The 14,417-nt window shown below is 43.0% G+C and overlaps 1 protein-coding gene across 2 annotated transcripts in view; it reads right to left on the reverse strand.

Moving 5' to 3' along the window:
• ZNF385A (zinc finger protein 385A) overlaps positions 1 to 14,417 on the reverse strand; it is an 850,943-nt gene that overhangs the window by 458,038 nt on the left and 378,488 nt on the right. The gene's annotated exons all lie outside the window — the stretch shown is intronic.

The following is a 14,417-nucleotide window of genomic DNA, read 5'->3' on the forward strand; positions in this document are numbered from 1 at the left end:
GCTATGCGCACCTTAGCCCGACTGCGCAAGTCGTACCATCGTTTTTTGAGTTCTTCAATGGTGCGGTGTGTCACCCCAATGGCATTGACCCTGTTTTGGATCCGGAGCCAGATTTTCCTTTTCTCCTGCTCTGCCACTTTCAATGATGCCTTTCCAAACAGCTTGTCATGGCTGTGGACTACTCCCTCAATGAGGGTGTCAATTTCTTTTTCTGCAAATTTAATTTTGCGTTTCCTGCCTGTTTGGCTCTCCTCTGCTGTTTGTGAGGCTTCCATTTGATATCACAAGTTGTTCTTCTGTCTCTGTCACACTCCTGTTCAGCTCCCAGAGCCAGCTCCCTCCTCTCCCTGACACTGTGCACTGGAAATGAGGCTGGTGCTGCTCACTTCCTGGTTGTGATGTCATCAGGATGCATCAAAAAGCGACTTCGGTATTTGCGATTTCGCTAATTGCGAAATCGCTAATAGCGAGTTCGCAAATGCCGAAATCGCAATTTATTTAGCGATTTTTAGCGATTCGCAATATTCTCGCATTGTTTTTGTTGCATCGTGTTTTGCGAGTCTTTATTTGCGATTCCTTAAAAATCGCAAATAAGGACTCGCAAATTCTCTTTTTGATGCATGTGCCTGTTAAAGCCTACAGACTATCCGAAACACCGCTGTCCGACTCATTCTAGACGTCCACCAAAGCGCTCACATCACTACCCACCTCATAGAACCACACTGGTTACCCATCCAGAAACAATGCCAATAGCTGCAGAACAAGCTTACATGTTTACTCTGAAAATGCAAATACTAATTTATGTCTTAAATATCCAGTTGCTTCACCACCCCTCCACAGGATGATTTGCAGGCACAAGGTTAGCAGAGCCTTTTTCGGGTCCTTTGTGTGTGTGCGAGCCAACAGATATATAGGGAGCCTCCACCAAAAGAGACTCCTACCCATTTTATGTACCTCCAGTACGAAAACCCACATGCAAGTATCAGTTGGGATTTACTAATCAGGATGGGATACTGAACACGGTGCTTTTGATACATAAAGATTAGGGAAATTATAAAAGAGATACACGATTTAAAAACAAAACAGACGAACAGTGAAACTCTTTTTGTAATGGCATGAGGAGGGCCAGAAACATAAGCACGGATCCCAGGTTTGTGGTAGGTAAAATACCTAGGAGAAACTGGAAAACAAAATAAGTCATCTCAAGGATAGACTTTGGGCTTGTGGTCCTCCCGATCTATTCCCCCAGATCACTGAGCCACAACAGATAGAGAAATAAAGTGAAGAACAAAGGGAGGAGGATTTGCTGGACATTTCCTACTGCTGGCCAATGGGGCTAGGAGTGTAGCTGCTGATGCACTTGGAAAGAAGCAGTGCCTATCGGACCACTAGTGTATGGAGCACAAGCCAGTTCCGCAATGCAATACTGACAGTAAAGCACCAGGAAGAGGTGTGTGGGTGTTCAAACAAGATGCAGACTCCTCTACTGTAGATCAGCCTAGAACGCAAGTGTGGTCCAATTCAAGCTGGGTGCCCAAATAAACAAGAATGCTGCCCCAAGTTCACTAAAGAGAGTTTAGGAAGGACTGCGGTACAACTGGCCGAGAGATACTTTCCATCCCCTCATTCTAGCGACACCGACGGCCATTCCCCATCTGCTCCCGATGTCCTCCTAACATTAAGAGATTACCCCATTGGCGGCAGCAGAGTAACATATCTCGTGGACCCCTCTGGCTTGACGACCACTAAGAAGCAATTCCCTAACATTAGAAAAAAAACCAGTTTGGGGAATAATCACAAGATCTGTTCGATGTGCATAGACTGAATTGAGCAGATGTCAACCATTTGTTGCATTCGGCTATACCAAGAGAAGCGAGAGACTGGCTGGTAAAAAAGTCAGCATGGCTGAGGCAGGACCCCACAAGAGGATGGTGAACACTGAAAGGACCAAGATTTTGAATTGCAAACACAGTAAGGGCAAATTGCCTGCAGATTATCTAGATAGTGTAAAGGATGTGTTCAATGGACTTCCAGACATTGCCCAACCAACACTGACATTTAAATGCCAAAATCGATTAAAATAATCATACATTTAAAAAGCTTCTCTGCAACACAAGAGTCATCCAGTCCATGTTCTAATCCTTGGATTGTTTTGTGTGAGAGGGATCAGGAGTGGTGGGTGTATGCAAGCTCTGGAAAGTTTCATAGAGATGTGTTTCTATAGTATGAGGGATGCTAATCCGAGTGGAAACCCTGACCACATACACTGCTAGCCCGACTGGGGGGTTCCTGGACCGCGGCGGGGCCTCCTCTTGGGCGTAGGAGCGTTGCCCCCCTGTCTGCTAGTTTCAGTAATTTAAATAGTCCCGGAGTTCCACTCCAGACTCTCCTAAAGACTGAGGTCGACTTCGCTGATGAGTATGTAAGTATGCCTTGGGGTCAGGGCGTGGCCTATATTGTTGCTTGGCAACGATGGCAACTAGCTGAAGTTCATTGCGCATGCCTGGTTGGACTGGTTACAGACTATGTCCAACCAGGCATTCGCACTTTGGGCCTGTCAAACCCATGTTCTTTCCTGTAACCACGGGAAACACAGCACACCCCCTTGGGGTCAATATGAGCGCCGAGTTAACCTGCCCAAACCAATACTTAAGTTGCTGTCATGCAGTTTGAAGTATAAAATGCATGAGAGCAAAGAACTGATTTGTTGGTCTGTCCCACGGGCGCATTTCATTAGACAGCGCGGGGCATGATGATTAAAGAACATGACCAATCACTATGTGGCCTTATTTTGAAGCCACACAGTGATTGGTCACATTTCTTTAAATGAGACGCAATAACGATCCTTTTCACCTCATGAACAGCGGTAGTGATGGTGTTGCGCAGAGAGGGGAGCAGATGATTGTAGTGAAGTCCTGCAGAAGGCTTAATGGAGCAGGAGACCAGCATACCGTATCTCGGAACGCCCAGGCAACGCATATGCATAACAAGGAATCATTGTCCCTTACTTAGTATTGTTCGCAATACAGCACACAATGAAAAGCAACAATTCATGCCAACTGCTCCCCCCCATCTCACGTTCAGTATCATAAACCAAAAATTCTCGTGAGCTCTTTTCAGATTACATCTAGCAACGCTGCAACAATTAATTCACTTCTGCCGAGGAATGGAATATAGAAAGTTGACAAAAAGCCCGAAAGCGCAATTAATCAAACATTAAAAAAGTTTCACAGTAATCATATCCAACGCTTTAAGTGGGCCAAGTCGGGGCACTGGCAGTAATTAATAATTAAAAAGAGTGGTTGAAACCACGGCGCTCAGAGCAATCCCAACACTGCATTGCAGCGTTGTGATTGGCTAAGGGGAGCCTGTGTGCTGGGTGCTTCCTTCTGCTGGGCGTACAGGAGAAAGGAAGTAGTAAGAGGTCGCAGGGGAGGCGGCTGCTGGCCATTCCAAGTGAAGTGTTTTTTTTTGTTAATTAACCATCCACCCCGTCACCACCCCATCCGGTAGCAGCCACTACTGCAGGGAGGCCTTTACCTCTTTAGCCTGCACTAGAAGAAGAACAAGGTAAAGAAAGCAAAGTCCTGCCCCCATTAGGCCTGTCAGTAACTGGTTCGTTTTATGTGTTCCTTTGTTTGCAGGTGGGCTGGAGGCACGGCACTGTCCCCTATCCCTCAGACAGCTTGTTGGTGTGCAGTAAATCATCGATAATAGAAGATTTACGTAATAGTGCTTTGGTTTTGATGAAGGATAGAACACAGTACAAATGATTTTGTATTGTGGCGTGATCAAATGTGGCAGGCAGCCTAGGGGGAATGGTTACATAATGCTAATGCGAGCACTTGGAGTTAAGATTTGATGTGAGTTGTTAGCAGCAATGTATAGGTGAAGTTAAGAGTGTAACTCGTAGGGCCTAGCCGTCCTCCACTTAAAACTACTGAAGCAAAGCCATAGGCACAATGTTGCCTAGCACAGGGAGACAGACCAGGTGCAGAATGATGTTGTGAGACGCCCCAGCAAAAAAAAGTCATGTTGGATTTTCAGAAGTTCTGACATATATTTCATTTTATTTTGTGTGGCTTACAATAAATATAAATGACTGGCACTGCCCCACAGAATGTGGAGTGCATCTTGTGGAATGTTTTACTGCTTCTAATAAAAAATACCTTGTTTCCTGCTAATTTCAGTTATTTTTGTAAGAAAGCTTTCTGAATTTGAAACACAGGATTTGTGATTTAGACCATTCCTTTAATTGCATAAACCACGCCCATTTAAAAAGATTCCTGCTCATGCCCCTTTTAGAAACTGCCACTATGTGCCACGTAAAGCCCTGATCATATCCAATTAGTGCTAAAATAATGTTTCTCTTTGAAAGGATTAATTAGCTCTGTTTTATTACGCAAACATTCTTGATGTCGCGTATTTTGCGCTTGAAAAATCTGTTTAGTTAAACAGTGCAAAGTGCTCTGCCGCTCAATGTATGGAAAAACCTGACAAGGAATGGTGGTTGTAACCAAATGTCCAGCAGGCCACTGAGAGCATGAGCACAGCACACCAAATCTTGGAATGCCCAAGTACAGCAGGGCAATTAAACTGCTCTTTAATTTTGTGATCATGACTGTGAAAACCTGATCGATAAAATAATGGAATCGCTATGTCGAGGGCTGGGATAGTGTTACTGTGTAGGCCAGAATGGAGCTGCAAAGATGACAATTCTGGTTTTCAAATGTGCTATTTCCTTCCATTCTATTATTTTCAAACGTTTCGTGAGGGAGAATCCCCCCCCCCCCCAAATCTCCCTAATGCTCATCAACCTTACTCACTATGCTCGCTCACTAAGCCAAACTTGCCTTTAACAATTACGCCTCACCGCTTTGAAAAGTCACCAGCCGCCACTGCTCCTGGACCCAACTACACACACCAGAATCCATTTATTAAGGGAGCATCACACACCCCAAACACCCTCCCCTGGAGTTATCCCCCTGGCTACAGGACCTTGGCAGGGTGGAGAGCTGAAAAGGGATGTTGGGTGAGTGCACTTGGGGGTAATTTGCCACTGCCACTTTAGTCCTGTTTTGCTTTCAACTTGTTGGTTTTCAGTTCTTGATCTGGGTGCTTCTAGTCACAGTAGAGAGTTCGCTCAGTAATTTACTTCAGTGCATTTGACAAGTGTGCTGTACAAGCAAGTCTGCTAACTCATCAATGCTGCGAAAACTTCCGGTTGTGGTGTTTGAGCATACCAGCTGTGGGGGCTTACAGTGTGTGATGGACTGTTAGGGGCTGTTTAAAAGTTGAATATGAAACAATCGAAAGATCTCCTGTAAAACGCCTAGCTCTATTACGTTGTTCCGTGAGCGATTACTAGAAAGGACTCCTGAAACCTGTGCAAATCCAAGTGTAGAATATCTCCCAAGCATCCAGTCAGCCAATTCAGACTTTGGACTGGTGTGAAAGAACAAATTGAAGCCGCCCACCCATGATTTTCTCGATACGAGCGTTTATTACAAACATTTAAAATCTCAAGACACGATCCTTCCTCTACGAAAATCCGCTCCCAAGAGACTACACAAGTCTGCTCCCTGGTTCTCAGATTCCCTGAGAGACTTGAAACGCCTCTGCAGGAAAAAAGAGAGAGCTTGGAGAATAGATTTCCTCCCGGAAAATAAAAAACAATACAAAGAGGCTATTAAGGCCTACAGAAATGGGGTGAGAACAGCTCAGTCCTCCTACTTTGCAGACCAAATAATGACAGCAAAATCAAAACCCAAGGAAATCTTCCATCTGGTCAAAAAATGCATTACCGTCAACACTGCCCCCCCAGTCCCGAAATCATTAGAGCAATGTAATGAACTTGCAGACTTTTTCCACAATAAAGTCACTCAGATTTATTCTGCTTTCCCGGTAACAGCTAACAATTCAACTAACCAAAGACCCCTGAACAATTCCCCCCTACAAGGACAGCCTATGCTGGACCATTTTCCCCCACTAAATCTGGAGACACTGCAACAACTGGCAGTCCAAGTCAAATCTGGGTCCCCCCTCGACCCGGCTCCACCAGAAATACTGCTCCAGGCAGGCCAAGCCATCTTTCCAGTGGTGCTAGAGCTCCTTAACTCATCCATATCATCCTGCACAGTACCAACCGGATGGAAGAGAGCCATGGTACGGGCTCTGTTAAAGAAACCCACCCTCAATCCAGAAGATCACTCTAGCTACCGCCCAATTTCATTACTTCCCTGGGTAAGTAAGGTGCTAGAGAAACACATAAATACCCAGCTGACACAATTTCTGGAAAACCATGCACTCCTGGATCCATCCCAGACAGGTTTCAGGCCAAAACATGGTACGGAAACTGCTTTGCTGGCAGTCGTCGAAGAGTCTCGAAGGATACTGGATCAGGGGGGATCAGTGGCAGTGATCCTCCTTGATCTAAGTGCAGCCTTCGACACTGTCAGCCATGCCACTCTGCTGAACCGTCTGCAAAACATCGGTGTCGGAGGCGACACACTAAAATGGCTGGAATCATTCCTGCATAACAGATCCTTCCAGATCTTCGATGGGGACACAACATCAGTCAGAAAACCCCTAGACTGTGGAGTACCACAGGGCTCCTCTCTGAGCCCTGTGCTCTTCAATGTCTATATGAAACCATTGGCTCGGCTCGTCGAACCGTCAGGCATAAAAATTGTATCATATGCCGACGATACCCAGCTAGTGGTTTCATTGACTCAGGAAAGCACCGGCCACACCTCAGGAAACCTGATGAACTGCCTAGAGGATATAAAAAAGTGGATGACAGGCTCTTCATTAAAGCTGAATGGAGACAAAACGGAGCTCATGCTCCTAGGCTCTGCTTCACCCACTCTATTCCCCCCCATGTGGCCTGGATGCTTGGGCACCCCTCCTACCCCAAAGAGAGTGTAAAAAGCCTGGGAGTATGGCTGGATAAAAACCTCTCCTTCTCCACCCAGGCTACCAAACTATCCGCTATCTGTTTTGGCTTACTTAGAACATTAAGGAAGGTCCTCCCCCTCCTCCCAACGGAAGCCAAACAAGTGGCAGTTCAGGGCCTGATCCAGTCCCGGCTGGACTCAAATAACGCTCTGTATGTGGGAGCCCCAGAGCTGTCCATGCGAAAACTGCAGGTCGTCCAGAACTGCGCAGCCCGCGCGTTGTTGCAGATTCCGAGGACACAGTCAGCAAAACCCGCCCTGGTCGCCCTACACTGGCTCCCAGTAAAGCAGAGAGTGGCATTTAAGGCACTATGCATCGCCCACCGAGCTTTCTGGGGGTCCGGTCCTAGGATCCTTAACAAACTGGTCACTCAATACCATCCTAACAGAACTCTCCGATCTACGGAAGCCTTTCTAGCCGTCGTCCCAAGAGTGCGGAGAGCCAGAACCGGAGGAAGGATGTTCTCCTTAAACGCTGCGAAGATGTGGAACACACTCCCGCTACAAATCAGGTCCAATCCCAACCTACTCTCATTTCGCAAGCAGCTGAAAACTTACTTGTTTGCTAGGTCCACCTAAAGCTCGTTTTCCATCACTCATCAGTTCTGTTTTTTATGCCTTAGCGCTTGGACGCCCACTGGGCAGCAATCGCGCTTTACAAATCACAATACAATACAATACATTTCAAGGGACTCACCAGAGAAGTTAGCTCACACTAAACCTACAGATTGTTGCCCAGCTCGGCGCCTGTTCTGGCTCCACGCTTAAAATCTAGCGAGAGAGCGGACGATTTAGCACGTTCTTACCTTGATCTTGCGATTGAAGTATTTGAGGTTGCACGTTTGTCTTCCTTATCAGTTTTAACTTTGGCTAATTACTTTAAACAAAGCTTTGTAGAGATTCTGACCCACATTTGGCTCCTTTTATTCAAATTAACAAGGCTGACGTCAGCCCTGCTGTCTTGGATGGTGTTGGCCCAGTCATTCCAGAAGATTCCCCACACTTTCATGGAACGTCCTATGATAACTCTTTTATCCAGGATGACATACTGGAACTTTCAATGTCAAATAGGTTATTATTAATATAGTGTATCTTTGAAATCATGCTGAAGTCCACAGTATTGTTGAATTCACAACTAACTAAACAAATTGAATCTTTAGATTGCAAAAGGGGTCTTTAATAATGTTTTGAAGCCTAAATCTATAATAGTGCAACAATGCAAGGCCCACACCTTAATACCAATCAATGCGTTTTAGTTCTTGTTGACGTATGTTGGTTTACAGATAGGGCAAAAAATATGATTATAACAAAATTCCCCCACTCTCTAGTATATAAAATTGGTGTCTAAGAACCAATACTCTAGTCAAGAGTAACAAGAATTGGAAATGCCAATAGGTTTCACCTTTGCGAGATCTACGGCTGCTGTGCATTATGGCTTAAAGTAAAGGAAAAAAGTGCTATGATGCAGCTTGCATTGACCACATCATAGCACAATTAATTTCTTTACTTTCAGCCATGTTGCAAAGCAGTGCTGTCACTGCTGAGCAGCATGGCTAAAAATTAGAAAAAGAAGTGTTGTGACGCGGTCAGCGCTGGCCATGTCAACTTTTTTTTTATGATGGACGCAGGGACAAAAAAGAAGGACGTAGGAGGGTATGGGAGCAATTGGGGCAAGCGACAACAAAGTGGGAGGGGGTGGGAAGGACGGAGCAAGCAACAAGGTGATGGGAGAAATGGGTTAGGCAACAACTTAGTACAAGTGGGTGGGAAAGACAGGGCATGCAACAATGTCACAGTAGCATGTGGGAGGGACAGGCAAGCAACAATGATGCAGGAGTGAGTGGGGAGGACGAGGACAAGCAACAAGGTTGCGGGTCAGGGTGGGCGGGATGGGGCGAGCAACACTGTTGCGAGAAAGGTGTTAGAGGGATGGATAAGTAATAAGGTTATGGGAAGAGAGTGGGAAGGAGATGTGCTAGTAACAAGGTTTTGGGAGAGAGTGGGAGGATGGGGAGGGGCAAAGACGGCTGCAATCACATGCACTCTTATTGAGTTTTAGATTAAAACTATTTCTAAAAGTACCTCTGCAAACATGCGGCAGTGGAAGGACACTGGACGCAGACAGTGCGCTATACGTGGTATATGCCCCATGGAAGACAGGAGGACACGAAGAGAAAGTGAAAGCAGGAGGTGCTGACCAATGAGAAGCAAGGCAATGAGAGTGACACTGAAGCCAACCAATGGTATGTAATGGTAAGTAAGTGGCTGGCTCTGCCCATTTTAAGCTTTTTTTTGTTTACAAGAGATTTCCCAATAATACCACATGCGCTACCTCAGGTAAAACCTAAAAAGGTGTAGGCGCTGTAGGATATTTCTGCAGATATTCTTTTATAAGGAATATGATGTATATTTGAGCTGGCATGGTTTTCAATACAGTGTTTTGTTTTGCTCGTAATATTGCAAAAACCTAATAAAAAAGATTTCTTTATTAAAAAAAAGAGTAAAAAAGTTAGTCCCTTCAAACACCTAATTAAACCAGTTGAGCACAGTAATAATCCGGCAATGAGTACCATTGTTATGCCGTTTACAAATCAGCCCAGTTTAATTTCTACTTTTTATATCATAAGGATGGCCAATCAACAGGGCCCAAAAGTGAATACAAATTTCCCATTTTAGGGCTAACATCACAAATAGATCCTGACACTGAAGTTCATTTTGATTTTCTAATTTTAAAAGCAAGACTCAGTAGGGGTCTAGAAAGGGTAGTGCACAAGAGGTACACGGGGGGGGGGGCAGATTGTAACTGGTATTCTGTTTTTTTTTTTTTTTAATAAAAAATTAACAAATAAGTAAAAATGTAAATGACAATCTTTAACTAGGAGAAGGTTATTGGCTGTCTTTCAAGCACCGAAAAACTCTTAAAGGAATTAGTTGAAACAATATGGACCGGGAGACGATTTTGCTCAGAGAAGGGATGTGAACTAATCAAGGTACATTTTAGTCAAAAAAGATGGCTTCCTTAGTTAAAAATGTCAAGGATGAGTTACAGGATAGAGGTATTTTCTTAAATAACGTGTCTCGTTTAATTTGCAGTACAACTGGTCCAAAAAGTAAAGCAGCAATTTTGAAGAACCAAGGAGGAATTTCCTCTATGCAAGTTGAAATGTCTGTAGCTCCTTGGCACGTTTCCAACAGAAAAAAAAAAACTATTCGATCAGTAAAGCTAATCTACGGGGTGAAAACAATTGGGTATGTGTAAGGAATAATAAGCACAACTACCGTGGCTCTCTTTTTATTCCAATCTGCCCAGCACCAGCAACTGGGGCCCAGACAATGTGTATGGAACAAAGCAGCGGGGTCAAAACCACTGGGGAGATGGACAGTCTGTATGCTCGAGACTCTTGATTCTGAATATCCACGGGTTTAATACAGTATTTGTTTTATGGTCACCCATCGTAATGAATAACTTTTTACTTTCGAAAGAGATCTGGCTCTAAGCATGCTCATCCGTCAATGGGTTTGTAAAGTTTCCAAGAATGCTTCTTTAAAAGAAGTAGGCCAAACTTTGGGCGACCTAACAACCTTGGCTCCAGTCACGATTATTAAATTGGCATACATTCAGTAACCAAGTGAAACAAACTGGGTGTTGGCACTGTGTATTGCCTTGGTTCTTAAGTAATTAAAAGGCGTATGTGAATATTTATACCCCACCTAATCATTCTAACTTTGATGATGACCTCGAAAAGTTGGAGTACAGACATTTTTCTTATTGCAGGAGGCTTTAATCTTAAACTTCCTTTAACATGCATCAATGGTGTGTTGGCTGAATCACTTTCCTCCTTAGAGATATACGAAGACTAATTAAACTTAATGTGCTCACTAACCGAAAACTCAACACTTTTTTTTTTTAATCGCATCATAATTTAGTAAATTTAAATGGTCAATCTCGAGAGGACAGCCTTCTCCCCCACCATTTTTAGGTGCATTTTTTCAAAGTGCCCATCAATTATATAATTCTACCTGTGGAGAATTGCAAGACTTTAAATCTCAATCACTTTACTCAAATAGTAAATGAGTCAATTTTACAGATGAAAATCTCCAAGTCAATTCACTGGGTTCTTTGACCTAAATTAGCATAATAATATGACCAATGAAGTTAACAGTTTCAAACTAAAAACGACACACACCCAAATTGATTCAAAGTATATATGTAATTTGGTGGTTCGATCAAGAATGTTGGAACTTTAGGTAAACACTGAATCACATTCTGCATCAGTTATCAAACAATAACTTTTATTGGGCAACAGCTGAAGGATCCAAAAAAGGAATTACCTATTTTTTTATAATTCTCTTTGCCAGAAAAAGTTTACAGTTATTACAATGGCTAATGCAATTAATGTCGGTCCCTAGTTAATAGGGTCATCATGATATTACCTCAATTCTAGAGGAAGCTGTCTCTCAAGAACATTGGTGTAGCTGTAGTTATACCCTCTGCTCTGTTTAAAAAAAGGCGCTGAAAGCAATAGTGCTTTGAAGGATGAAATAAAGTCACCAGACGATGGAGGGTCTGCTACAATTGTAAGAATTCGGTCACTCAGCAAAAGTTATTGAATGATTGCAATTATTACATGCTGGTGGCCCTCTCAGTCTACTAGCTGTGTCCATTCAAACTCGTTCCTTATGGTGAGCTTCGTTATTCAACCCCTTTTTCCAGAGGGGTTTCAAAAATGGCTACAATCCACAATCTTGGTGGGGAACAATTTTCAAGCCCAACCTGAAAAGGGGCGATTAAACTGATCCTGCAAATTATAGGTTAATTTCTTTGCTCGATATTCGTTTCTTGCAAGGACCTTTTTAAGATGTCTTGAAAACTGCCTTGTTAGAGAATGTATAATCCTAAAACAGCGGGGAGGTTTTTGACAAAGTCACTTGATAATCTATGCCTGTGCAAGAAGATCCATCAAACAATTGGCAAATTTTGCTGCTGTCCCATGGTCCATCATGCAGCACTAGACTCATTTGAACAAAACTTATTATAGATCAAACTCTGAAGTTATACAATAAGAAGTGGACTTTTGTATATGATTCAATAGTTCTATACTCCTGACTGGCCTCAAGGTCGATAACATTTGGAATTGAGTCCTGTCTCCCAAGACTCAGTGGCGCAACAAAGGAGCCAGCAACCCCAGCAGTGCAGAGGAGGGGGGCAGAGCTCCCGGGGGCCCCCTCAGCACAGTACCATGGCCTGAGAGCTCCTGAATGAGTCCAGAGGGGGTCCTTCCATGTAGTTTGCAAGGGGGCTCCCTCAACTTTCGTTATGCCACGTCCAAGATCCCAATTGAAAACTGCCTAAGGCAGGGCTGTGTTCTAGCTCCCTTTCTCTTCAGTTTGTTCTTGGCTGACTTCCATAGATGCATTAATGAAACACATTTTTTTCCCTCAAAACCAGTAAAGACATATACCATATGTCTTATTGTATGCTGACCACCTAATTAAATTGGATTATACTCCTGTCAGCCTACAAAAGAAAATTAAAGCTCTAGGGTCTTGTTTTTCTCTCAATGGATTAACCATGAATGTAACTAAAATAAGAATTCTATATTTTTCTCCTAAAAAATGTCAGTAGTTTATTTTTCATTTTGTTTTTTTTCTGAGAATATCTCCCAGTAATTAATTAATAACTTTTACATCATTTGACTAGTCCACACAGAATCTGTCAGACATTAAGCATATTTATTCTTCTTTTAGGTATGCCAAGTTTCATGCAGATAAACCGGGGGGTGTTTAGTTGGGGGAGCAATACGATATTCATTCCCTAATAACTTTGATATTTAATTAATCTGCATGAAATTTGACTCAGTGTCACCAAATTACGCTCAGTGCATGAATTCCAGGTTTCTTTCAGATCAAACAAGAGTGCAAAATTTAAGCAGAGAGAGGTGAAGAAATAATTTAATTTGCTAATAACTATGTTGCAGTTTAACATATCTACACAACACTTAGCATACACTATGTTTAGCTTATTTTTGATGCTTTCAGTTTCATGAAAACTCCTGCGTGGCCGCTCACAGTAGGTTTGCGTAGGTGTGGCTTTTTCTCTCATGCAACAACAATAGTGTCAATTTATTTGTTTACTCATGATTTGCTGTTGAATGCTCTTCTTGCACATTTGCAGCCGGTGTTGGCTGTCAGTGGTTAAAAAGTGAGCAGACTCCAATTTATCCTAACTGCCATGGTCTTCTGACCCTAAACAATTAGGCATCCACCATGGGAGAGGGATGAAATTGCCTTAGGATGTGATTGATTAGATCTTGTGGAATATTGAAGGGGGGGGGGGTGGGGAGGGCATAACTAGTCTGGTCCTGTTCGATCTCTTATTGACCTTTCATGTGGATAACAGTGGGCCGCTGGTCAACTCTTCTAAGCGCGTCAGAGGACCTAGAGGATCCACCATGGAGTAGTTTATCTCGTTCTTGATAAATCCCTCGTAGTGATTCAGCACGGGTATTGTCTCCTTTTGGTCTGTATTACCTTGTGGGGTGACTCAATGTTACCCACTTTCCCCCTTCTATTTTTAATGTTTTGATGAAAGGCGTAATGGATCTTATCTCTTTCCACCAGCAAGGGAATAATTCGGATGCCTACTAAATGTAGTGATTCTTAAAGTTTAATGGTTAGCAATCATCTCTTTGACAGTTGCCTGATTGAAATGGAATTGATGACCTAGCTGGCTTAAGCTTGACAAAGGTACATTTGAAGTGATCCTTTCTGGGACTAAAGCTTCAATCGCAGACGTGCTTCACCCAAAACCCAAGGTAAAAAAAACCTGTTGGCCCTGCAGGGCAATACTTTGTCAACAGAACCTCATGTCCCTAATGTGATTTATAATATATTTCTTCTAAGATGTCTCAGAAGAATATATAAGGGATATAGTACCCCCCTGCCATACATTATAAGGATATGGCAAGTCACAGAGGGATTCCATAACCATATAGAGGAACGAGGCTGAAGGTTGAGTTCCTTTAAATGGTTATGGTATTTCGAGGTAACTTTCAATATCCTTATTATGTGTGCCAGGGGGTACTTTATCCTGTGTAATACATGGTCACACCATCTCCCTTCCCACAAACCACTTAAAATCTTGAAGCATAGCTCCTGTATATATGAGTGAGAATGTTTGCAAACAAGAAGAATAAAAACAAAACCTCTAGTGCAAAATTAAACACATCAAAAACCTGTTTATTTGTTTCGAACAGATATTAGAAACAGTTCAATTAAAGTCAGTTTTCTGTTTTTTAAAAGCTTCACTAGCTCGGAATGTGTGGAAACAAGCAGAGAGATTCTAGCTTTTCTCTCAATATATAACAAGAGCAAAAAATAAACATCTGCTTGTCATTGTAAATTAAAAGAATAGAGGAGAGCAGAGAAAAGCGACATTTCATTTTTGTTGCTTTAAACAGC

The sequence above is a fragment of the Triturus cristatus genome, chromosome 4_1, assembly GCF_964204655.1.
Source record: "Triturus cristatus chromosome 4_1, aTriCri1.1, whole genome shotgun sequence".
Classification (NCBI taxonomy): Eukaryota; Metazoa; Chordata; class Amphibia; order Caudata; family Salamandridae; genus Triturus; species Triturus cristatus.